At 37.2% G+C, this 26436-nt stretch overlaps 1 protein-coding gene and 2 long non-coding RNA genes across 3 annotated transcripts in view; 2 read left to right on the top strand and 1 right to left on the bottom strand.

Annotated features, from left to right (window-relative positions):
* The window catches only part of LOC136779621 (leucine-rich repeat-containing protein let-4), a 1178420-nt gene that overhangs the window by 141429 nt on the left and 1010555 nt on the right, over positions 1-26436 (top strand). The window lies entirely within an intron of this gene.
* Positions 17402-17960, bottom strand: LOC136774276 (uncharacterized). Its single transcript, XR_010822767.1, has 3 exons — positions 17853-17960; positions 17582-17762; positions 17402-17512 (listed from the first exon to the last, which is right to left on the bottom strand). It is a non-coding gene; the product is annotated as an uncharacterized lncRNA (long non-coding RNA).
* On the top strand, positions 22067-22625 carry LOC136774291 (uncharacterized). Its single transcript, XR_010822772.1, has 3 exons — positions 22067-22174; positions 22265-22445; positions 22515-22625. It is a non-coding gene; the product is annotated as an uncharacterized lncRNA (long non-coding RNA).

Raw genomic sequence — 26436 nt, 5'->3', positions numbered from 1 at the left:
AACTAGTATACTCAATAGTATTATTGAATTTACTAAATTATGTACATTATCATATGGTAAAATTATGATTTCAGGCTTACTCATAGTGTCATCATTTAGTATTTTACAGTCACTGCGCAAGTGTATTATAGCAAATAGCAATACTTGTGCTTTGACTTAAATACATTTGGTACAATTGAATTAGAAAACCAAGGAAGAAGGTTCGCTCACATACTGACTATTGGAATTGAATCAAACATTGGGCTTTTCACTCCTGCATTTTGGTACTTGAAACAGGCAAAGATGAAAGCATTGAAAGATTGGCAAAGTAAGAATAAGCAAATTTCCGGAAAAACGTCGCCCATTGCTCAGCCATAATTTGAGGATGAAATTCATTAGATGAAATTCTGTAAAATTGAGTTAATAACTGCTGATTGTTTTCCTCCGTTACCTATGCTAGAATTCTAGGCCAAAGGCAGTATACTGGTTATTGGTATGGATGAAAAAATGCACGTTTATTCTAAATTGAAACTCAGTCCAAAAATTAACGGTTTCCACTCCATTTTGCAGCACCACAAATCTGACCAGTTTCAAAAGTGTGTAACAATTTGCGAAACGCACATCTGAGGACTCTGGCACAGGAAATGTTATAAGGACTACTCGCCAATGTATCTCCTATGTCACCTTTGTCAAGAATTAGCAGCATAAATGTGAGAGTATTTGGTGGTAAAAAGAAACGTGGTATATGCAAAACGACAATGTCAGCTTTGAATATATGCTTGATTGTAACTTATTCAAAGTTTTGCGAATTGCTTGTCCAGTCATGCCCTAATATCATCTCAAGCAATTGATGAAACTAGTGAAGTCTGGCATGGTCAGATGGTGGTAAAAAGTCAAATGTTGATAAACAGAAAATGTTTATTAATTAAAACAAACATTTTACTTAATTATTTTGATATGTTGAAAGTATGTTTATTGATTATGAGAAATTTAATCAAACTTTCATTATAGTGGAACTGACAACAGTAAACAAGTAGCCGGGGCATTAATTAGGAAGTTCATTCATGCAGAATGCATTACAAATATCAATAAACTGAATGTGTTGACTGTGAAATTTTTTCAATATTAATATATATTATTTTATTACTTAATCGCTGCTGTTTCAAAAAATGGGAAGTGTGAAATTTTTCTTTAAATTCTGTAGAAAAATTAAAAGAATTATTTAATTTTTTAAATATTATACTCTTACAAAACGTTATGAAATCCTACAAAAACTTATACATCGCCTGTAAAGAAAAGGCGGCAAGTACATAAACCATCTAGCATAAATAATATAGTAAAATTATCCAATTAAAAAAAGTTGTGAAATCCAAATATTAGGCAAGTGTATTTTTTCTCCTTCGCAAAAGTTAAATTTGTGAAAAAAAAGGAACAAAAAAGTTACTTGCCGGGCCCTTAATGTCCATGCACAGTGAGAAATAGAATTGTCTGTGGTTCGGCTAACTTCACTCTGTATTTTAACATGAAATTTGGTGTATTATGCTATAGCTAAATCTCACACACTATTCAATTTCCCACTGTGCATGGAAATTACGGGCCCGGTAAGTAACTTTTTTGTTTTTTTTTTTCAAAAATTTAACTTTTGCTAAGGAGAAAAAATACACTTACCTAATATTTGGATTTCAGTACATTTTTAATTGGGTAATTTTACTATATTATTTATGCTAGATGGTTTATGTACTTGCCGCCTTTTTACAGGCCAAGTCTTTTTTTTGTGGGTTATTAAATACCTTAACAATTTCTTTCAATTAATATCCTCCTGATAATGATCAATGCACATTAATGTTGAAAGTATGCTTCTCATTAACACAGAGTTGTAAATATTAATCTTGTTTAATCCAGTCAGATCTATCCTCATCAATGTATATGAAAATGTTCTGTCTTAATTTAGTCTGAAATAAAAATATCCCACAAAGTACCACAAAGTATACTACATCCTGTCTTGTAAAATATTATGTTATACTTATCTAATTCGCGAATCTTTCAGTCACTGTTAATTGAATTATTTATGATAGTAGAAATTAACTGTTGCAATATCGCAATTAACAGATGCAATATCGCAACAGGATGAATAACCGCACTGCATTAAATAAAAATAAACTCACATTACAATTTACACAGTTTAATATAATCGCCGAATTGACAGTTCACAACTATGTATAGTTTGGTCGTTGAGTATATTATGTTCGAAGCGTTGTGAAAATGACGTCACGCTTCTTAGCGACCAACTTCAGCCTGAGACATACACTTTGGCTGGAGAAGAAGAAGATTATGAAGGAAAATTTTATTTTCGATATATATATATATATATATATAGCTAACAGATTATGAGATCTCTGGATTGCGTGAACCGATTTTGATGTTCTTAGGCGCAAATTGAAGCTTTTTCAAAACCATTTTAAAAAAAGCTTTACTTAAATAATGGCAATGGATTAATCGCGGAAAAAATCCGTATGAATATTGGGACGCCCCAAACTAGCTGTATAAGAGAGTAGTGCCTCGACGGCGGTATAGGCATGACTTTTTCTACTTTTATGTGCTTGCCGTCGAGAGTCTACTGTGTTTCTTGATATGTGATATAACCTATCGGGCAGTTTTAATCCATATGAGTTTAAAGAAAAGAAAAAGTTAAACATGAATTTTGTTAATGATTTCCATACCTGCATGTTTAGCATATGTTGTAACGTTGCGTTCCCGCAGCGTTACAATAGCTGCCATCTAGCGCTTTGCTAATCTTAAGCGCTAGATAGGCGGGTCGTATGCGAACTAGGAAGTTATCAACCGATGAGTTACTGATCGGGGACCGATAACTTGTCGGCTTCCTAGTGTAGCGCGATGGGTGTAGCGGGGCAGCAGCGGGACAGGCGCAGGGCCTTACCTACTTCCGCGGGCTGCCCCGACACACGTAGTTTAGATGTCAAAGGTGACACATAGTGCCTGGAGCTTAAAAACCCCGCCGCCGGAATAAGCCGCAGCAAGGCAGCAGCTGCCGCAACGAACCAAAAAAAAGTGCAGACGATAGTGCAACGACTGCCACCTTGCCGCGAACCCATACCGGACAGCGGAGGTTACCAGCCCTTCGGGCAAGTGTCAAGGGCGAGAAAGAGAGAGAGAGGCGAGAGCGAGAGCGAGAGAGAGAGAGAGAGAGAGAGAGAGATATAGAGAAGAGAGCCAGCCAATTGTAAGCAGAAATTAGGGTGATTATTCGTTTTGTGATAAAGTCCAGTGACGTCCCGGAGTGTGCTAGGGCTTTAGGGCTCGTAGCACCGAACGGTTTTATAGGGAACCGCTGGCCGGCTCACCTGTCACGGGTAAGCGGACAACCTAGTGGAGTGGTCATTCCATCGGACCGGTAACGAACGTCATAGTGTGTAAAAGCCCGAATTAGTAGAAGTGTTCGCGATTACGTCGATTCGTTGTGCGTTTAACCGTTGACAGGATCGTTCCCTTGAGTTGGTTCAAGGCCGCGGACTTAGTATAATCATCGTGAGGACTCGCGACCTTAGAATCCCAAACGTAAACAATCCGGGTCGTGTTGTGATCGAGTACGCGGGAACGGAGTGAGTGCGAATAACCGTCGAGTGACGCGCACGCGCGGAAGTAGGGACTTATCCGCGTAGCGTCGCGTAGTGGTTAGCCTAGGAATCCGCCGGTGGCGCGCGAGTACCGCGCGTCTTGGTGGGGACCGCCGCGAACGCCGACTAGTGGCTCGAGCGCGAGGCTAGCTACTACGTCATCGGGGCTTCAGCCGCGTTCGCACTACTTAGGCCGCGTCTTCACTTAGGACCTCGCGGTAGGGGCCCATTTGTTCAAAAATTTTAGTACAATGCGTGTGGTTCTCTACATAACTTTGTGAATATGGCGACCTGTCAAAACACTGGTACACTCCGGGAAATATATTCTGTCCAACTTATAACCAAATGTTTTAAAAGGTCGTACTTCAATAGCGGTCAACACTTTTCCACATCCCGCTGGTTACCTGGTCTAGCACCGAGTCCTGAGGGTCCCGAGCAATAAACTGGGAACAATCGAAGAACCCTAATATACCTGATACTCTAATCACTAATCTAAAATTACTATTTTTGTATTTTTAATCAAACATATTTGAAATTATTACAAATACATTGCTTGTCTTTTTAACATGAAAATGAGTCCAAATACGACATTAATCGAACAATTATTTCTTTTAGTTATACCTTGAAGCTGCTACTTTATTATCTATAAATTCTAATAAAAATTCAATATTACTATATATCTTCGTTATGCGTTAAGTTAAAATAAATCTCCAAAATATTGGAAAGGACATAAACATATTATTAAGAAATTAACAAATATAAATTTTAGTTTAAGATATAATTGACAAATAAATGTAAATATTTTAAAATACTATCTTTAAAAAGAAAAAGGTTAATCATCTCATAAAATTAAAAATTTCAATTTTTTTAGTATGATTCTGCTACGGGTTAATTGATGCTTATTTGGATTATTTATAGACATATTGGAATAAAATAAATTTGATTTTTAACAGGTTTTAATAAAATGGGAGATGTAAGATATAACTAATATAGAAATAATAGTCCGAATGTCATTTTTGGATTCATTTTCATGTTAAAAATACAAGCAATGTATTCATAATAATTTCAAACCTGTTTGATTAAAAATACAAAAATAGTAATTTTAGATTAGTGATTAGAGTATCAGGTATATTATAGGGTTCTTCGATTGTTCTCAGTTTATTGCTCGGGACCCTCAGGACTCGGTGCTAGACCAGGTAACCAGCGGGATGTGGAAAAGTGTTGACCGCTATTGAAGTACGACCTTTTAAAACATTTGGTTATAAGTTGGACAGAATATATTTCCCGGAGTGTACCAGTGTTTTGACAGGTCGCCATATTCACAAAGTTATGTAGAGAGACAAACGCATTGTACAAAAATTTTGGAACAAATGGGCCCCTACCGACCTCGCGTAACGCCATTATACCGTGTAAGGAGAACAGGGAATTGTATTGAGCACGGAATTTATAATAAAGAGAATTTAACCGAAATTGAGAAATCATTGTATTAGCACCTCCTCCCCTATATTCGCGTACAAGGGTTAGAACCCTCTCTGTATAAATAAGTATTCGGGTATTATTAATATTACATCGAAGGCGCCCGGGTCTTGTAGGATGTCGCCTATTGGGACGCGAAAGCGATCGGTGAGGGATCACTCCTCCCTCCCCTTCTACGCTATCCCTCGAGATAGACAGTAGCGTCACAATGTTAATCAAATATCTTAACAATTTCTTTTAATTTATATGCTCCTGATAATCATCGATGCGCAGAAATGTTGAAAGTATACTTCTCTTTGGCACAGTGTTGAAAATATGTAAATATTAATCTTGCTTCATCCGGTCAGCTCTATCATTGTACGATTCCGCTCATAGTAATAGGAATGAATATTCGTTTAATTCGATTAATCGATTATGTTAATGGGGCAAATTAGTTGCCACCTAAAGATATTGAGAGTTTTTTGTTTTCAGCTATGCAATAAGTTAGTCTCTTGGTAACAACAAAATGAAACGGACGTGATATAACAACCAGGTTGATAAAGAAAAAGAAGGAAAACTCGGTCTTATCACAATAAGGACCCGGTCCTGATGTGAAGTCATAGGAACCCGGATTCGTTGGCTTTAATTCGTATAAATTATAACGATTGAAAGAAAGAGCAGTGGCCCGGCTATTTAGAATCCGCGATAGTGTAATTAGAAAAAAAACTCTAGTGGCAGCCGGGCTGTATCGAAAGTGCAACTGGATAAAAATTATAGTGGCAGCCCGGCTGCATCGAATTTTTAGTTATATGGATAAACTGAGTTAAGGGATATAAGAAAGGCAAAATCCGTAATTTAACCTTGTAACGCTTAAATATTATTTAAATTAACGATTGTGAACAAAGTTTTGTGTGTTTTGTATTATCATAAAAAAAAGGGTTTTTTATGCCTTCGGGCTTTTTCCCTCAAGTGTGTGTATATATTATTTTCCAAAACAGGGAGTTATTACATGCGTAGTAGCTCCTCAAGAATAAGCAATCATCAGCAATGAAATTGGCAATGGAAATGTTCTGTTTCAATTTAATCTGAAAATGCGATTTCTCACAAATACCAAACAATATATGACATAATATATTGTAAAATTCATTTTTATCTAATCGTAGTAAAAAGACACTTTATTATCTCCTGGAAAATTGCTCATATATATGATATAATCTATCGGGCAGTTGAAATCCATATGAGTTTAAAGAAAAGAGAAAGTTAAACATGAATTTTGTTAATGTTTTCCATACCTGGATGTTTAGCATAGGTTTATCAAATATCTTAACAATTTCTTTTAATTTATATGCTCCTGATAATCACCGATACACATAAATGTTGAAAGTATACTTCTCCTTGGCTCAGTGTTGAAAATATGTTAATATTAATCTTGCCTCATCCGGTCAGCTCCATCATCAGCAATGAAATTGGCAATGGAAATTTTCAGTCTTAATTTAATCTGAAAAAGCGATTTCACAAATACCAAACAATGTATGACATATTATATTATAAAATTCATTTTTATATAATCGTAGTAAACAGAAACTTTATTATCTCCTGGAAAATTGCTCATATATATGATATAACCTATCGGGCAGTTGAAATCCATGAGTTTAAAGAAAAGAGAAAGTTAAACATGAATTTTGTTAATGATTTCCATACCTGGATGTTTAGCATATGTTTATCAATTATCTTAAAAATTTAATTTAATTAATATGCTCCTGATAATCACCGATACACATAAATGTTGAAAGTATACTTCTCCTTGGCTCAGTGTTGAAAAGAGTTAAATATTAACCTTATTTCATCCAGTCAGCTCTACTATCCTCAGCAATGAAAATAGAAATGTTCTATCTCAATTTATCTGAAAAAGAAATTTCACAAAGTACCACAAAGTATATTAACATCTAGTATTGTAAAATATAATGTTATACTTATCTAATATTTGTCGACACCTTATGTTGTTATTATTCGAATTCATTTGTCATTTTGAAAATTTACCACATTCAATAACATAGCAATGGCTAACCTCACTGTATTAAATATAAATAACCACACATTACAATTGAAAGTTAACAGTAGTTGCCGGATTAGTTATATCGATTACATCGAATTATTTAAAATTTCAAAACCATAGTTTCGTCGTTGAATATAGTTCATTGGAAGCGATGTGAAAATGACGTTACTTTCCTTAGCAGCCAACTTCAGCCCGAGATATATATTCTGGCTGAAGAAGATGATGACGGAAAGAAATGAAATTTTTCGTTATATATTGTACCCGGGGAAATAGGTTCCAGGTCAAATATTAAATAACCGAGCACTACAACATCCGAGACACTTATTTATTCCATAATAATCCGCACATAAAACAAAAATAAACTAAACTAATTTATCCCGAGGGGGAGAGGCCTCCCGCAATGTCCGGGCAGACCTATTATACGGTGCACTGATTTTACTAATTCACAAAAAGGGAAGAAGGAAGAAACATAGGGGGGAAAGCGATGGGCAGGCAACGGGCGAAAAGGCGGCTAAGGGAAAGCAGAAAAGAGAAAGGAACAGGGCAAGGAAACTTTTCCGTGGCTCCGACGGCGATGTCCGGCAATCCCACGACGTCCGCCACGAAAACTGCACAAAAGTTGACGAAATAGTTAGGTTAGGGCCTGCTGTATTGAAAGCCGACGTGTTTCAACAGAGATGAAACGGGAGATTGCTCATGCGAGGTCCCGAGGCAATCCCTACCGGTAGGCGGCGCTGGTGTTGGCAAACGCGTCTCAGGTCCATCTAACCCCTAACGCCATCTATCGTAAGAGACCACGAAGCACGAGCGTTAAGTTTAGAATAGGGTAAAACAGATATGCATTGTTGCCAGAAAGCGGACTAAAGAGAGAGCGGAGATATTTTCTCGGACCTCTCTGTCTTTCTCGCTGTTAGCGTCTAGCAGAAGAGTCGAGGCAAAATCTTTCCGTTTCGCTTTGCCGAAAATCTACCAATATTCGATATCATTTACATTTGCAGCCCAATGCCTTTATACATGATTTTTTCAGCATATTTATTTATGAGCATTGACTTATTTAAATCAATAATAAATTAAGGAAATGCGTATTTGATATATAATAATTATTTTAACTATAATTTCATCGTTATATTTCGCTTATTTCCGTAAAATCTGCATTTCTTTAGTTTATTATTGATTATTGTAAGTCAATGGCCTTTAAAAAAAATTTAATCTTAAAAAAAAAAGAAAAGTACCGATCAGGAATCGAACCCGGACCCACGTATCGCCACGCGATTACCTTACCGCCTAGACCACGAGGCTTCTTCAGTGCACCGTAAACAGATAGTCTTCTTAAGAACTTGAAATCTTCTATTGAACCATATAAATAAACGAGCAACCGACAGCTTTATTCATTATTATTCTATCATAATGGTACACAAATTAAAGAATAATTATATAATGAATAGTTTTCAAAAGCTTTTCCAATAACCAAGAACCGAAACTGCAAGCGTTGATTATTTATCTTCGTTCTTGGCTATTGGAAAAGCTGTTGAAAACTATTCAAAATATAATTATTCCTTAATTTGTGTACCATTATAAAAGAATAATAATGAATAAAGCTGTCGGTTGCTCGTTTATTTATATGGTTTAAAAGAAGATTTCAAGCCCTTAAGAAGACTATCTGTTTACGGTGCACTGAAGAAGCCTCGTGGTCTAGGCGGTAAGGTAATCGCGTGGCGATACGTGGGTCCGGGTTCGATTCCTGATCGGTACTTTTCTTTTTTTTTTAAGATTAAATTTTTTTTAAAGGCCATTGACTTACAATAATCAATAATAAACTAAAGAAATGCAGATTTTACGGAAATAAGCGAAATATAACGATGAAATTATAGTTAAAATAATTATTATATATCAAATACGCATTTCCTTAATTTATTATTGATTTAAATAAGTCAATGCTCATAAATAAATATGCTGAAAAAATCATGTATAAAGGCATTGGGCTGCAAATGTAAATGATATCGAATATTGGTAGATTTTCGGCAAAGCGAAACGGAAAGATTTTGCTTCGACTCTTCTGCTAGACGCTAACAGCGAGAAAGACAGAGAGGTCCGAGAAAATATCTCCGCTCTCTCTTTAGTCCGCTTTCTGGCAACAATGCATATCTGTTTTACCCTATTCTAAGCTTAACGCTCGTGCTTCGTGATCTCTTCCGATAGATGGCGTTAGGGGTTAGATGGACCTGAGACGCGTTTGCCAACACCAGCGCCGCCTACCGGTAGGGATTGCCTCGGGACCTCGCTTGAGCAATCTCCCGTTTCATCTCTGGTTTCAATCACAGCAACGACGACCCAATCCACTGTACAAAACACGTACGAATGCTTCGAAAGCAGAACAAGGTGTAGTCCAATTTGACACTTATTCCAGTGATGATAGAAAGCGGGTATTCATTCCCCCCACTATGCAACCATAGGCTCACTACGACTCCGAAAGCCTTCTGGAAATTCTGGCTTGCGTGAGACATCCCCACTCGTGTCCCTTCTCGCTGATCACATATACCATCACAGCGATGCATACGTGTCTCGGCTTCCGTCGCTTGACTTCGGCAAGGTTCGTTGAACGTACAGTACGAAAGAGAGCTGTATACTTTTCTCGGACCTCTCTTTCTCGCGCTCGATCTTCGTTCGTTTAGCCAACGAGCAAAGCCGTGCTAGCCAAAGCAAATTAAGAAATGTCTTTTCTGGCAGCTATGATAAAAAAGCTGGCCACGTTGAATGAATATTAAAATAATATTTATAAGCAGCCATTAACTTATTAGATTTTATAATAAATAAGGAAATGCGATGATTTTACGTAACATTGATCAATTTTGTTGAGACTCATATGATACGTATTATTGTAAAAAATATTTCATTTCCTTTATTTATTATTTAATCTAGTAGATTAATGGTAATAAAAAAAAAATTCATTATGAAAACAAAATTTAAAAAAATTGCACGAGTCTTCGGGAATCGAACCCGAGCCCGTGATAACAGCGGGCAATCGCCTTACCATCTACGCTATGGCACTTATTTGGCAGCTTAGAAGCAAAGTCGCAAGTCGCTTATTAAAGCGATGGAACCTTTCTCTATTAAGTTTAATTTTCAGAATAAAGTATTAATTATAATCTTATATTTATTTACTTCGTATGTCTTTTCATAATAAAATAAAATATTTTTTTTACATATTTCTAAACATTAATGACTTTAACAACTGTAGCTTCAAAAAGTGACTCTAACATTGCGGAGAACATTTTTGAAAGCTGCGGAATTAAAAATAAGTAAACCAAGAATCGTATTTGGTATTTAATATATCATTTCTATTGCAACCTTTTTAATTTGAAATACCTCATAAATAGAAAAAAGATTAATCGTTCTTAACAAGTATTAGCACGTGGCTGACAGAGATTAAGTCGATATTTATAATAGATAATATATGAAAATAAACAAATTAATAAATAAATTGTGATCGATTTTTTTGCATTTTCCAACAAATTTATTTATTTATTTGTTTATTTTCATGTATTATCTGTTATAAATATCGACTTAATCTCTGTCAGCCACGTGCTTTTACTTGTTAAGAAGGATTAAACGTTTTTCTATTTATGAGATATTTCAAATTAAATAGATTGCAATAGAAATGACATATTAAATACCAAATACGATTCTTTGGTTATTTATTTTTAATTCTGCAGCTTTCAAAAATGTTCTCCGCAATGTTAAAGTCATTTTTTGACGATACAGCTGTTAAAGTCATTAATGTTTAGAAATATGTAAAAAAAATATATTTTTTTTTATTATGAAAAGACATACGAAGTAAATAAATATAAGATTATAATTAATACTTTCTTCTGGAAATTAAACTTAATAGAGAAAGGTTCCATCGCTTTAATAAGCGACTTGCGACTTTGCTTCTAAGCTGCCAAGTAAGTGCCATAGCGTAGATGGTAAGGCGATTGCCTGCTGTTGTCGCGGGCTCGGGTTCGATTCCCGAAGACTCGTGCAATTATTTTTAAATTTTGTTTTCATATTGAATTTTTTTTTTTATTACCATTAATCTACTAGATTAAATAATAAATTAAGAAAATGAAATATTTTTAACAATAATACGTAACATATGAGACTCAACTAAATTGATCAATGTTACGTAAAATCATCGCATTTCCTTATTTATTATAAAATCTAATAAGTTAATGGCTACTTATAAATATTATTTTAATATTCATTCAACGTGACCAGCCTTTTTATCATAGCTGCCAGAAAAGACATTTCTTAATTTGCTTCCGCTAGCACGGCTTTGCTCGTTGGCTAAACGAACGAAGATCGAGCGCGAGAAAGAGAGGTCCGAGAAAAGTATACCGCTCTCTTTCGTACTCTACGTTCAACGAAGCTTGCCGAAGTCAAGCGACGGAAGCCGAGATACGTATGCATCGCTGTGATGGTATATGTCATGTGATCAGTAAGAAGGGACACGAGTGGGGATGTCTCACGCATGCCAGAATTTCCAGAAGGCTTTCGGAGTCGTAGTGAGCCCAAGGTTGCATAGTGGGGGGAACGAATATCCGCTTTCTATCATCACTGACTTATTCCCTTATTCTCAGTGCCATTCCCCTCATTCCGGGGGTTCGAAATAGGCATAGGTACGATCGGGATCCAGGGACCAATCAATGATTAGGTATGGATCCGCGATCCATAGTTCTCGCCGTTCCGGCTAATTATTCCTATGCTTTACATGCTAGCTGGCTGGCTAGAACCTGCGCGAAGATCCTGCGTGGTCGTCCTCAGTAGCAGACGACGTTAGCGCTTCATAGTCCTGCGGCGGGGCGATGCGGTGTGGGGCCGGCAACAGTTGGTCGGTAGTGGTGTGGGCAGGGGAGAACGCAGCTAGGCGCGTGAGGCGTCAGCGCGGTAAGGAGAGGGGGTGGGACTCGCTGCTAGGCGCCCGCGGCGCGAAGCGCGGTAAGGGGAATCGAGGACTACGCTGCTTGGCGCTCGCGGCGCGAAGCGCGGTAAGGGGAAGGATAGGGCGACGCGTAAACATACACGAACGGTACAATGGGTGCGAAGGAGAAAGACTTATGTGGATTTAGCATGGGTTAGAGAAGGATAGAGGGACAACAGTTTTCAAGCTCTTGTTGGAGCAAAGGATCCTACTTCTAAGATACTTATAATTTTAGCATTGGAAATAATATATTTAACTCTAAATAAACTACAACCTACTAACATTCGCTCAATCCTCAATCATACCATTTCCTAAAAACATTTACTCTCCTCCCGCGGATCGCAATTACAATATCCTTTAAGCGAGTAACTACATTACCATCGCACAGGAGGTTCATCCTTTCTCACTCACTCACTCACATACATATTCAGGGGTAGGGGAGGCACTAAGGGGGAGAGACGAAAGAACTAAAAAATAAGCATGTTTCTGTAACGGGTTTCTACCACGTTACAATATATAGCTGAGTATGATATCTCTGGATTGCGTGAATCGATTTTGATGTTCATTGGCTCAAATGAAAGCTTGTTCAAAACTATTTTAAGAAAAGCTTTACTTGAACCATGACAGTGTATCATTCACGGAGAAAAATCGATTTAAAAATTGAGACGGCCAAACTTGCTGTATAAGATACAGTAGTGCCTCGACGGCGGTATAGATACGTCTACAAGGTGGAACGTTAACGCCGCACTTCCTTTAAACGGGTTATTCCTGAGACTTTTCTAAGGAAAACGCCGTTGGCCGTTTTAAAATCTAGCCACTGGTTAAGGAGATATTAAAGATTAAATTTTGTATACAATTATTAATTTTACATATGATTGCAGTAGTATTGGTATGTACGTGTGGCAAGTGCAAGTATAAGAGAGAAGTTGCTGCTATGACGTTTCACTCTTCCCTTTTATTGATTTTTTCGGAATCGTTGAGAAGTTGCTGCCGGTTAGCTGTTTTGCTTTTTTATTGATTAGCTGGAAATTTTGAGATTTAATTCGCGTTCTCGCGCAGAAACTAACGCGTACGCGTAATTTATCTACGGAGAATCTTGGTTAACTGTTATTGTGTGCGTCCCCATACTATTTAATTTATGATGCCAAATAATTAATGGGCAAATCGAGATAATGTAAATTAAATTCTTTGAGGATTGAACACTTTAAACCAAGACTATGCTCCAGTCAATGAGCGCTCAGTTGTGCATATCTGTCGATCATTGACTGTTAGCGAGAGAAAGAAGCTATAGCCGAATAGTCGCGTCGTTGACGGTTAGCCTTATAAATGAGAAGATTGCGTAATCAATTGTTTATTTATTTGATTTTATGGAGCAACTTCAAGGATGGGCAGCATTGTAAATGTGTTCCATATGGCCACCTTCAGCATCGATGCCCGCCCTTGCTCGTCGGAGAAGATAGGTCTTGAAGATGTTCCTCTAGAAATTCGACAGAAAATGTGGTTCCAGCACGACGGAGCAGCTCCGCATAACGCGGCCACTGCGAAAGGCGTGCTGCACCGCAAGTTTCACGGCAAATGGATCGGCCGTGGTGGTCCCATCCCTTGGCCTGCTAGATCTCCTGATCTGAATCCATTAGATTTCTTCTTTTGAGGGCCTTGAAAGAAAAGGTCTACACGGGAAGACATCTAATGCGGAATCAGGAAGAACTAGCAGCGCGATTGGATGTGGCTATCACGGATATCACACCTGAGATGGTAGCCACTGTCCAAGCAAATCTTCTCCGACGAGCAAGGGCGTGCATCGATTCTGAAGGTGGCCATATGGAGCACTTCTACAATGCTGCCCATCCTTGAAGCTGCTCCATAAAATCAAGTAAATAAACATTTGATTACGCAATCTTTTCATTTATTAGGCTAACCGTCAACGACGCGACTATTCGGCTATAGCTTCTTTCTCTCGCTAACAGTCAATGATCGACAGATATGCACAGCTGAGCGCTCATTGACTGGAGCATAGTCTTGGTTTAAAGTGTTCAATCCTCATAGAATTTAATTTACATTATCTCGATTTGCCCATTAATTATTTGGCATCGTAAATTAAATGGTATGGGGACGCACACAATAGCAGTTAACCAAAATTCTCCGTAGGTAAATTGCGCGTACGCATTAGTTTCTGCATTAGAACGCGAATTAAATCTCAAAATTTCCAGCTAATCAATAAAAAAGCAAAACAGCTAACCGGCAGCAACTTCCCAACGATTCCGAAAAAATCAATAAAAGGGGAGAGTGAAACGTCATAGCAGCAACTTCTCTCTTATACTTGCACTTGCCACACGTACATACCAATACTACTGCAATCATATGTAAAATCAATAATTGCATACAAAATTTAATCTTTAATATCTCCTTAACCAGTGGCTAGATTTTAAAGCGGCCAACGGCGTTTTCCTTAGAAAAGTCTCAGGAATAACCCGTTTAAAGGAAGTGTGGCGTTAACGTTCCACCCTATACCTATTTTTATGTACTTGCCGTCGAGACACTACCGTGTCTCTTGATAGATAACTGTTAATCTATAATTATATTAGGTAATATATTAAAGTAAATAAATAAATAAATAAATAAATTAATTAATTAATTATAATCCATTTTTTGCATTTTTTAAAATGCATCTTTAGTATCGGCAATTGAATCGAATACTCTATATTCGCTGTTAACTCAGGTTACCAATTACAAATTTTACCAAAAAATCTTTGAAACTATCATTGAAACCGTCTTGGAAAACATCTTTGAAAATATCTTTGAAATCATCATTGAAATTATCTTTGAAAATCCAAAACGCCATTTTTTTTTGAAAGATATTTGAAAGATCTTAGAAAGAGCATACAATTTTTCTTATTAATCGACGAAAGCAAGGCTTCATGAAATACGAATGTAAGATCTTTCAAAGATCTTACAAATATCGTGCAATTCACCATCAAGATCTTTCTAAGACTGAATTTTTTTACGCGGGTTATTGATAAACATTGAATAAATGTGTTAAGAATATTATTTAATTCATTACATTTTCTACCTATTGGATATATTATGTCTATTGAATTACAAGTTAACTTTGATGCAATGGATGCATTGTAAAAATATGAAATTTATAATTTTGTTTTTAAGCTCTAACGGCCGTATTCATAGTCGGTTCTTAAGGAGGTTGGTCCGATTTAGAATTAACGAACAAATGTTGATACAAAACTTTGTATAAGCTTAGTAGTATTAGAAAAGTCACTATATTAATTTTTAGATTGTTTGGATACTTATACAATTAGATATAAATAAAATAATTTGTTACGATTTAACATGTAATCTTATGGGCAGGCAAATTTTTTCTCTCTTCATACTTAAAATACGCGAAGATTAACGAACAGAAACGTGTGAAACTCTTAAAAAAAGTTAATAAGTATCTAATGATTACATGACAGATTGAAACATATCGATTTGGTAACTGTACCATCAATAAATCAAAAATTTTCTTCGGGAAACTGCTGTTTTTTATAACGTCAACCTCCATTAAATGAAATAGTGGCAACGTCGCAATCGTCGTAGCCCGCGTTCTTTGAAAAGCATTCATCTATGCAGAATACATGAAAGGGAATTTGAGTTGATGGTTATTTAACAATAAAAGCAAAATAAGAACCTGAACAATAATTTATTAAATATCTAATAAACATTTTATTATTCCTGAAACATAATGCATGTATAATGCCTTATTTTTAAACATTTTTGGATGCCTTTGGAATATTTTAAAATTAAAACTATATTGCAACATAAATACCTATACCTATAAATAATTGAAAGCCAGAAAACTTGCAAATAATATTATTTTGTAAAACTGGCGATCACCTGTTGTCTATGACAGAAGCAACGTTGCCAAATCTAATCTCTTACTACTTTAGTCAGTAGAGAGTCTACGATAAATCTCTTTTGACTTTAGACGTATGGAATCAACCTCCTTAACGAGCTGCTTAGCTAAGGACTCCTTACTGCCTAGGCAGGAAAATCTGTCAATCATGATATAGATTGCAGCAGCCATATTAGAAGTTTTTATTGTAATTAGATAATTTCTTTTAGTTCGTAATCTATTCATTCCTACTAGAATACTTCAATGTATATATACAGGATGAGGCACTTAAGCCGCCCCAGCGTAGAATGCATGCTAGAATCAGTTATGGAGAGGCAGGGCGGGGTCGCGAAAGGTAAAGCGCTAATTGACAAAGAATAGAAAGGGAGAGAAGCTGTACAGAGTGAGAGAGAACTATACGCTATTACGTTGATAGGCGCATCGCTGCATCTCTGTCACTCCTGAAACTTTCTCTAAGTCACTCGACGTTGTCCTTCCCGTCCCCCTCTCACTCTCTCTCTCTCTCTCTCTTGCACTTGCTGTGACGCTCTATCATTATATTAACATCAATTTTATTCTAAGTTTTCGCGGTTACTATCATTTTCTTGCCACCTTGCGGTAGATAGCCAAGCGCATTTTTTTTAAGTGGTATCCCTGGTAGGCCTAGTCCACTGTGCAATTAGCATTTCTAATTGCTCGAAATGCCTCCCACTTTGTTGTTTAACGCAGAGTTCGGCTCTTCGAGCAATGTCGCGCGTTACGCGGTGTACACTGACATTCATCGAATCTGCTCGTGAAGAATGGCCTACTAGATTTGTAACTAGCTGGACAGCTTCAGGTCTCTAGTTCTCACCAAAGCGTAAAACGTCACGGTGACGTCAGATGACGTCACGATGACGTATTGGAGTCGTGGTGGGGAGAATAAGGAGAATCTGGTAAATTGCATATACTCTAGTGTAGCGGTTGATCGTCTTACTTTTGTCAAAAGTATATCATCTCGGGATAAAATGGTATAGTAAGAATTTTCTTCTTTCTCTGTCTAATAGCATAAGAGTGAGAGAGAAAGACATATGATACCCCATGTGCCCATTGATTCTGCTCGAGCACGTTTTTGGTATAGTGATAGGAATTTTGGTATACTGATAGAAGCGGTAATAATATAGTAATCAAACGACAGATCAATAAAAAGAAGAGGGCATATTCCAATGAGTGAAGTGTCAAAATGTGCAACTTAACCTCTGTAATTTGTATTAATTTATTAAAATAACTTGTAAGTGATGAACTTTTAATAAAATCATATTAAGTGTTATAAATTTGTATAAAAAATATGTATTTTAGTTTTAACCTATTATTGTGTAACATATGGTGTATAAAAATAACTGAAAATATATATTTTAAATTAAATTTATGTTGTTGATATTTTGTCAAGAATAACACATCATTAACTTTTATATTAATAATAAGGAGCTATATTCTTGAGTCGTAAAGTCCATTGGAGCTTGCAAGTCAACTATGGATCCCAAGCTTACAGCAATAAGATTCTACGAATAAAGAAGATGCAATTCATTATTAAAATAGATAATCGTTAACTCAGATTTTTTTGCAGAAACCTAATATCAATAGTGACAAGCTTTCGTATCTATTTCCAATTGATGATGCTGGAAGAGAACCTCTGAGAGCTCCTGACAGCTCAACTGCCACAGGTCCAAGAAACAGCTATTTACGTAAATCTGTCCAGTGTCATGCAATACATTATCCAGAAGCCATTCTGCTATTATCCAGCTAATGTTTCTACGCAATATAATTAATTACTTATTAATTTTCAAATATACTAAATATGTAAAGAAGAAAAAGCCAATATATTAAAATCCATTTACTTACACTACATCTCATTACGTAACCATGAGTGAATATTGTTGAATGGTGACAGAACAGTTTATAGTTGCAGAATCAGAATACATTCCTGTTGTGGGTAATGTTGCTGGGTCCTTTTGTTCTTTCGCAGTATCCAAAAGCAGCAAATTTGCAATGATTTTACAATTATAGCCTATATTCGAAGAAAACTTTAATACTTAAACTTAAATTGAAGAATATTCAAATGATTAATAGTAACTCCTTACGGATTAAGATATCTTGCATTATTTTCAATTTCTGTTACCAGTGCGTATAGGCAAATTCAGTGGTAAATTGTTATTCTCATCACTTAGAGCTTGTTAATCCTGTAAGTTACGTAGCACTTTAAAGTGGGCAAACAAATCCTTACGCTGCATTATATTAGTCTTCTCTTCCTTCGCTAACTTTTGAAAATTCATATATTACTGTTATCCACGAGTATATTTACCCAGTGGCTGAAAAATATTAGAAAGAGTATGAAAATTCATTCTTAAAAGTAAGCATAAATTATTTCCATATTCATAAAGTTATACATACCTATTCTATTATTTAGCTGGATGTTAGCTGCCACGAAGACATCCATATGCAATGTGCCTGCCCTCCTTCCTTTTTAATCCAGTGTATTATCCTAATAGTTTGCTGCAGGACAGTCTTAAGTCAGAAATAGATTGAAGTGTGATAATTCGGTTCTACTTTCTCTTTACCCTGGCCTACCATGAGGAGATACTCTTTTTTATCTTGATTTTTCATAACGTAAATGATAAATAATTATTCCTGAAATAAAAACGTGCACACACACATATATATATATATATATTATTGTCTTTTCAGATTATATACTCTATTTTTTATCTTATATAATTTATTTTTTTTTTCTTTTTTTCAGTACTCCGAAAATTGATTTACGTTAAATAATATTGGTGGCCCTGAAAAGGGCCGATTTTTGGATCCGACACGTGGCAGAGCACATTCCTTTTTTATACCATGCAATCCGATCCATCTAAAAAAATACCCATTCGAAACCAACAACAGTAAAGCTCATTCAATAATCCGTCCAGTAGCCATTCCGCTCGATCACTTGATTAAGTCGATTAGGTATCGAGTTAGTCAAGTTAGCTAAGAACTCTGGGTCAGACCTAAGGCCTTCCCAGATATTCTTCGCTTGATCGAGAATCGCTGCCCTCGTCCTCGCGCCTGGCTCTATCCATCGTCTGGACATCAATGCCCAGACGTTCTCAATTAAATTGAGATCCGGTGATCGAGCGGGCCAATCCACCACTTCCAACTCCGGGTGTCGCGCAAACCACGCTCGCGTTTCGCGTGAGGTATGGATCGCTGAATTGTCCTGCACAAATCGGATCACCGGTACTTCATCCGCGGGATATACATTACGCACGCTTGGGAGAAAAATTTCTTCCAAGATGCGAATGTATTCCCGGGAATTCATACGTGGAGAAATCTCCACAAGATCACCGATATGTTCACCGGAAATCCAGCCCCATACGCCACACGATACGCGTCCAGACCGATGAGTCTGGAAGACGTGGTTTGGCTGCAACCGGGTATCGTTCGGGCGCCACACGTGCAAGGCCTGAGCCTGAGAGGGCAACGATATGAAAACCTTTTCATCGGTCCATATCGTAGCCTTCCAATCTGCACGGCTCCGCGAAAGATTCGCGAGGGCATAGCCAACTCTCTGCTCACGGTGAGCAGGAGTTAATGGGATTTTACGCGCTGGACGACGGCAGTGAATACCTGCAGAGTGTAAACGCCGCAGGCCGGTGGTCACTGAAGCTGGATAATCTATCTCCTCCACTATGTCGCTGACACTAGCGAAGGGATCTTCTTCGATCCTGCTCAGCAGCTGCTGGTCATCGATCTCCGAAGTCCTTTTCTGCCCTCTGTTCTCCGCTCTCCGGTCACGCAGTGCGTGGTCTCCGCCTTCGCGGTACCGACGTATCCAGCGCCTGACGGTGGTCTCGTGTGCCCCGCAGAGTACAGCGATCTCACTCGCGCTTTTCCCGCACTCAAAATAGCCAATGGCTCTTCCTCTGGTAGCCTCACTATGCTGTGACATCGTCGACGTATCCAATAGATATGAATGTTATAACAAATTAACGTTATTATAGATAAAAGTGAATAATGCCTCGATTATTGAATTAGAAGTATCGATAATAACGTTAATTTGTTATAACATTCATATCTATTGGATACGTCGACGATGTCACAGCATAGTGAGGCTACCAGAGGAAGAGCCATTGGCTATTTTGAGTGCGGGAAAAGCGCGAGTGAGATCGCTGTACTCTGCGGGGCACACGAGACCACCGTCAGGCGCTGGATACGTCGGTACCGCGAAGGCGGAGACCACGCACTGCGTGACCGGAGAGCGGAGAACAGAGGGCAGAAAAGGACTTCGGAGATCGATGACCAGCAGCTGCTGAGCAGGATCGAAGAAGATCCCTTCGCTAGTGTCAGCGACATAGTGGAGGAGATAGATTATCCAGCTTCAGTGACCACCGGCCTGCGGCGTTTACACTCTGCAGGTATTCACTGCCGTCGTCCAGCGCGTAAAATCCCATTAACTCCTGCTCACCGTGAGCAGAGAGTTGGCTATGCCCTCGCGAATCTTTCGCGGAGCCGTGCAGATTGGAAGGCTACGATATGGACCGATGAAAAGGTTTTCATATCGTTGCCCTCTCAGGCTCAGGCCTTGCACGTGTGGCGCCCGAACGATACCCGGTTGCAGCCAAACCACGTCTTCCAGACTCATCGGTCTGGACGCGTATCGTGTGGCGTATGGGGCTGGATTTCCGGTGAACATATCGGTGATCTTGTGGAGATTTCTCCACGTATGAATTCCCGGGAATACATTCGCATCTTGGAAGAAATTTTTCTCCCAAGCGTGCGTAATGTATATCCCGCGGATGAAGTACCGGTGATCCGATTTGTGCAGGACAATTCAGCGATCCATACCTCACGCGAAACGCGAGCGTGGTTTGCGCGACACCCGGAGTTGGAAGTGGTGGATTGGCCCGCTCGATCACCGGATCTCAATTTAATTGAGAACGTCTGGGCATTGATGTCCAGACGATGGATAGAGCCAGGCGCGAGGACGAGGGCAGCGATTCTCGATCAAGCGAAGAATATCTGGGAAGGCCTTAGGTCTGACCCAGAGTTCTTAGCTAACTTGACTAACTCGATACCTAATCGACTTAATCAAGTGATCGAGCGGAATGGCTACTGGACGGATTATTGAATGAGCTTTACTGTTGTTGGTTTCGAATGGGTATTTTTTTAGATGGATCGGATTGCATGGTATAAAAAAGGAATGTGCTCTGCCACGTGTCGGATCCAAAAATCGGCCCTTTTCAGGGCCACCAATATTATTTAACGTAAATCAATTTTCGGAGTACTGAAAAAAAGAAAAAAAAAATAAATTATATAAGATAAAAAATAGAGTATATAATCTGAAAAGACAATAATATATATATATATATATGTGTGTGTGCACGTTTTTATTTCAGGAATAATTATTTATCATTTACGTTATGAAAAATCAAGATAAAAAAGAGTATCTCCTCATGGTAGGCCAGGGTAAAGAGAAAGTAGAACCGAATTATCACACTTCAATCTATTTCTGACTTAAGACTGTCCTGCAGCAAACTATTAGGATAATACACTGGATTAAAAAGGAAGGAGGGCAGGCACATTGCATATGGATGTCTTCGTGGCAGCTAACATCCAGCTAAATAATAGAATAGGTATGTATAACTTTATGAATATGGAAATAATTTATGCTTACTTTTAAGAATGAATTTTCATACTCTTTCTAATATTTTTCAGCCACTGGGTAAATATACTCGTGGATAACAGTAATATATGAATTTTCAAAAGTTAGCGAAGGAAGAGAAGACTAATATAATGCAGCGTAAGGATTTGTTTGCCCACTTTAAAGTGCTACGTAACTTACAGGATTAACAAGCTCTAAGTGATGAGAATAACAATTTACCACTGAATTTGCCTATACGCACTGGTAACAGAAATTGAAAATAATGCAAGATATCTTAATCCGTAAGGAGTTACTATTAATCATTTGAATATTCTTCAATTTAAGTTTAAGTATTAAAGTTTTCTTCGAATATAGGCTATAATTGTAAAATCATTGCAAATTTGCTGCTTTTGGATACTGCGAAAGAACAAAAGGACCCAGCAACATTACCCACAACAGGAATGTATTCTGATTCTGCAACTATAAACTGTTCTGTCACCATTCAACAATATTCACTCATGGTTACGTAATGAGATGTAGTGTAAGTAAATGGATTTTAATATATTGGCTTTTTCTTCTTTACATATTTAGTATATTTGAAAATTAATAAGTAATTAATTATATTGCGTAGAAACATTAGCTGGATAATAGCAGAATGGCTTCTGGATAATGTATTGCATGACACTGGACAGATTTACGTAAATAGCTGTTTCTTGGACCTGTGGCAGTTGAGCTGTCAGGAGCTCTCAGAGGTTCTCTTCCAGCATCATCAATTGGAAATAGATACGAAAGCTTGTCACTATTGATATTAGGTTTCTGCAAAAAAATCTGAGTTAACGATTATCTATTTTAATAATGAATTGCATCTTCTTTATTCGTAGAATCTTATTGCTGTAAGCTTGGGATCCATAGTTGACTTGCAAGCTCCAATGGACTTTACGACTCAAGAATATAGCTCCTTATTATTAATATAAAAGTTAATGATGTGTTATTCTTGACAAAATATCAACAACATAAATTTAATTTAAAATATATATTTTCAGTTATTTTTATACACCATATGTTACACAATAATAGGTTAAAACTAAAATACATATTTTTTATACAAATTTATAACACTTAATATGATTTTATTAAAAGTTCATCACTTACAAGTTATTTTAATAAATTAATACAAATTACAGAGGTTAAGTTGCACATTTTGACACTTCACTCATTGGAATATGCCCTCTTCTTTTTATTGATCTGTCGTTTGATTACTATATTATTACCGCTTCTATCAGTATACCAAAATTCCTATCACTATACCAAAAACGTGCTCGAGCAGAATCAATGGGCACATGGGGTATCATATGTCTTTCTCTCTCACTCTTATGCTATTAGACAGAGAAAGAAGAAAATTCTTACTATACCATTTTATCCCGAGATGATATACTTTTGACAAAAGTAAGACGATCAACCGCTACACTCGAGTATATGCAATTTACCAGATTCTCCTTATTCTCCCCACCACGACTCCAATACGTCATCGTGACGTCATCTGACGTCACCGTGACGTTTTACGCTTTGGTGAGAACTAGAGACCTGAAGCTGTCCAGCTAGTTACAAATCTAGTAGGCCATTCTTCACGAGCAGATTCGATGAATGTCAGTGTACCATTCCTGGATCCAGTATCAATACATTAAATGCCGCGATTTTTGCATTGCGGACCTCTGTTTCTGATGGTGTCACGCTTATCCTCAACTTACCTTTTTATATGACCCATAGAAAATAATCGAGTGTATTCAGATCTGATGACCGAGGCGGCTAGGTGATTGGGCTACCACGACCCATCCACCTGTCCGGAAATTGCGCATCTAATATGGAACTTACGCGTATATGAAAATGTGCAGAAGCCCCATCGTGTTGGAAAATAATATTTTCTCGCACAATGAGAGGCACATCTTCGAGTAGCATTGGTAATTGCTCCTCAAGAAACCGAGCATACCTTCCGCTGTATAATCTTTTAGGGGAAAAGAAGGGCCCAATCAAAATAAAATACAATCGATATTCATTTAAATAATTAAATTGTTTTAGTAGATGATTTTCTTAAGAATGCAGTATTAAGAAAAACTCCCACCTTATTTCCGATGAAGTTCGTCCATACGTTGATTGTCCAACGGAATTGGAAGGCGCCAACCCTGACGGCGTGAGTATTCTCCGTGCCCCAATGTACATAATTTTTAGGATTAAAAACTCCGTTCGGTGTAAAAGTCGATACATCTGACCACAATATGCGATCAGAGAATCTCTCGTCTCTTCTCAATTGGGCTAGAAATTCTAGATAAAATACGCAAAAATAAATCCACACAAGCAAGCATTAAATTAAAATTAATTTTTCTACAAATTTTGATTGGCATATTAACCAAGTAATAATCTTACCTTCGCAAATATTAACTTTTGGCTGAAAATCCCTGGGGAGAAACTGATGCACACGCTGCAAGTGATATAGATGATAACCATTTCGGTGAAGCACTCGGCAAACTGTTCTTGTGCTTATTCGGCATACCCTTAACAGTTTGCGAACAGAGATTCGCGGATTTTCCACCACTTTTTCTAATATACACTTTGAAATATTTTAGTCACTAGTATGTGCCCTTTTAAATTCGTCCACCCTAACTGTCATTCTAAAACGACGGACAACTCGCAAAATGACCTTATGGTCAGGGTATCGCCGTTGCGGATACCTGTTGTGGTATAATTTCACTGCACTCCTTGCACATTCACTAACAGCACTATATACGAAGATCATATCTACATATTCTTTCCTTGAAAATCTAGATCACTTTAGAGGAGCCATGCTTAACCACATAATGGACGGGCTAAAGGCAAGTGCGAGGTATTGAGATTCTTACATTAAAATGTCAACATTAGGCGGTAAAAGATAAAGAATCGTTTTTGTCAACGCGTAAGCCCAGGACAATCTTTGACAACCAACATTAGATACTTACAGGAATCAAACCATTCAATAACAATTCAGCTGCAAGTAACCGTTGTACGTTAAAGACAGCGCTTGGCTTACGCATTGACCAAAACGATTATTTATCTTTTGTCGCCTAATGTTGATATTTTAATATAAGAATCTCAATACTTCCCAGTTGCTTCTAGTCCGTCCATTAGTAGGTAAACATAGTCCCTCCTAAATGTACCATAGTTTCGGTGCATGAATACGTGAACAGGGTTTTCGCGTATAATGCGGCTTGTGAAATTGTATAGCATGCAATACAATCATATCAAAAGAGGTATCCACAACGATGGCACCTTAACGCGAAGGTCATTTTATGGGCTGCTTGTCGTTTCAGACACACGTTACACATACAAGGTGGACGAGCTTAATAGGACGCGTACTAACAACAAATGTATTGCTTCATCTGTTTAAATAGCATGGTGGTAAATCAGCGAATCAGGGTTCACGAATATCGCGAACGTGTTCAATAAGCATCAGAATAGTTGACCTAGTATTGCATCGAAACAGCTATCATGCGTATCACTTACAGCACATACATCAGTCGCTGCTGAAAGATTTCTAGCTAAAAATTAATTTTTTGCGAATATGAGATATTTAAATCGGTTAACACACCAATCAAAATTTCTAGAAAAACGTATTTAAAATTAATGTTTCTGTGTCTATTTCTGCACATTTTATCTAGGAATTCTGGCCCAGTTAAGGATGTTCTATCCCAAATTAATTTTCATAAAATTGTTTAAATTTTAATTGAAATGGGTTAAATATAACGATATTGACATGATTGTCAAATCTGAGATTGATGACACGTTTCTAACTAGAGAAATTCAACATCAAAGTTATCACTTTTACTGTGGAACATATAGGAGGGTCTTCTAAAAACACAACATTTTTATTAATATTAAAAAAACGATTCTTTAGATTTTAAATAAAATAAATGCTTCATGCAGTTTATTTGTTAACAGCTCTTAAAAAAAAATGAAAAATAAGACAGGTACCGTTGCCGAGAAAATTTAAATCAAAGTTTTATTGTTACACAATAAACGTGAAAGTTAGTAAATATGGCAGCGTCGCATATGCGCGCGCAACTGCGGTACATATATTTACTAGTAATGAGGGAGAATATATATTTTCAAATTATTATTGTACTTAAATTTGTATATCTACATTTTAAATTATATGTTTTAATTGTTGATGCAAAAAATAATAGGATAAATAGTACAATATAAAGATCGAAAATCATCTTCCCATGTTGCCGTTATTACAAAAAGCTTAAGTTGCATCCACAACTTCACTATACGCGTTAAGCCATTCACCGGTGTGAATAGTAACTTTGGGGTAGAACATCCTTAAGGAAAACGATAATTCTCAGACCGTATACTCTGGTCAGAATGAACCTACATTCACGCAGAATGACGTATTTAATTCTAAAAATTTCGTATAGTGGGGCATACAGAACCCTCACGCCGTTTGGGTTGATACACTTGATACCTTCTATTTTCGCTTGACAATTAACGTTTCGACGGGCTTCATCGGAAAGAAGGTGGGGGATTTTCTTAATACTGAATTTTAGAACAAACACGTTAAAAAAGATTAAAGTATCAGCAAAAATATCGATTTTATATTTATTCAGATTGGATGTTTCTTTTTCTCGGAAATACTGACAGGCAAAAGGCATGCACGATTTTTTGAGGAGCAATTGTCGTTGCTACTCGATGATGTGTCCCTCACTGTGTAGGAAAATATAATATGGCAAAATGATTGGGTTTCTGCAAATATTTTCACATACAGCGTGCGCT

This window comes from Prorops nasuta, unplaced genomic scaffold (genome assembly GCF_024137725.1).
Source record: "Prorops nasuta isolate Cenicafe-Biocafe unplaced genomic scaffold, Cenicafe_Pnas_1.2 PNAS00001, whole genome shotgun sequence".
NCBI classification, from domain to species: Eukaryota; Metazoa; Arthropoda; class Insecta; order Hymenoptera; family Bethylidae; genus Prorops; species Prorops nasuta.
The sequence above is the reverse complement of the archived record's forward strand: the minus strand, read 5'-3'. Positions and strand labels throughout refer to the sequence as shown.